The sequence below is a fragment of the Morus notabilis genome, unplaced genomic scaffold (genome assembly GCF_000414095.1).
Source record: "Morus notabilis unplaced genomic scaffold, ASM41409v2 C11462997, whole genome shotgun sequence".
In the NCBI taxonomy this organism is placed as follows: domain Eukaryota; kingdom Viridiplantae; phylum Streptophyta; class Magnoliopsida; order Rosales; family Moraceae; genus Morus; species Morus notabilis.
Window position 1 is genome coordinate 1 of NW_010387523.1, and position 1,267 is coordinate 1,267.

Here is a 1,267-nt window from a genome sequence, read left to right on the forward strand (position 1 = left end):
AAAAAAAAAATTTCTTCTTCTTCCTCCTCTTCTTGGAGTGCGAAAACATAATTTTTTAAAATCCAACTCTCTAAAATTCTATCCGAATTCATATAAACATGAAGTGCAAACAGTAGCGAGAGGAATAGAAAAAACTGATTGTATAATCACCTAATGCCGGCGGAAGCAAAATAATTGCCGAATTCGTACTCACAAAAACTCAACCAACAAATCCAAACAAAACCAAAGACATCAAGAGGTTGCACGAATTCCCAGGCCACTTCACCAAAATTTGATCAATACCCACACAGAAGAAAACTGTTGCAAAATTTTCAATCAATCAGACTTTTCTTCACGATTTTCTTAGCAACACTCAATCTATTTTTTTAATGGATTCATCAAACCCAAAACTCAAAAAGCGCAAAAACTTTCAACCAATGCCATATATTTATTAACCCACTTTAAAATCAAATCCAACTGCAACACGTATTCAAAATCAAATAGACCTGTAATTATGTCGTACTTCTTCTCCAAATCAATAGCTATATGTGTGGTTGAGCCCCGATTTCAATTGCAAGCTACGGTGCCAATCCCATAAAAAGACATTGTAAATTAACGGTAATCAATCCCAATCCCATAAAAATTACTGCTCTGATATCATGTGAGAATTATCCAATGCAAAATAGAAAAAAAGAGAGAGAGAAAAAAAAGCGTAATGTCAAAATTCTATTGCATTGCAATTGCAGAGAAAATTTAATTCATTGAATAAACTAATAAAGAGGTGTTTATATATAGTTCTACAAGCATAATAGTAAAAGACCAATCTACCCTTACTAATGAGGTGTTTATATAGCCCAACAAGCATAATAATAAAAAAACTAATCTACCTTTATTAATAAAGAAAAATAACCAAATAATTAAATAACTAATCCTAACCCTAAAATAAACATAAATATTATTAAGATTTTGAACAGAGTCACACGCAAAGCGCCCGTGGCCTAATGGATAAGGCGTTTGACTTCTAATCAAGCGATTGTGGGTTCGAGTCCCACCGGGCGTGTGTGGTAAACTTTTTGTTTTAAAATATGGTACACGGTAATTTACTTAATTTTGTTTTATAAATTTAATATTTACTCTAATTTTTGTTTTTTTAGTAAAATATTTTTCCCCGGGCCTCTATACATAGGGTTATATAGAATGCAATTTTTTTTTTTGGGTAAAATGTAGTATGCATCTTTGGCCTGTAAATATTTTGCCAAAGTATTTTATCTTCCCTTTTAAAAAATGT

General features: G+C 31.6%; 1 non-coding gene across 1 annotated transcript; it reads left to right on the forward strand.

Annotated features, from left to right (window-relative positions):
- The first annotated feature begins 966 nt into the window (after positions 1-966).
- On the forward strand, positions 967-1,039 carry TRNAR-UCU. Its single transcript has one exon. It is a non-coding gene; the product is annotated as a tRNA-Arg (tRNA).
- The last annotated feature ends 228 nt before the right edge of the window (positions 1,040-1,267 follow it).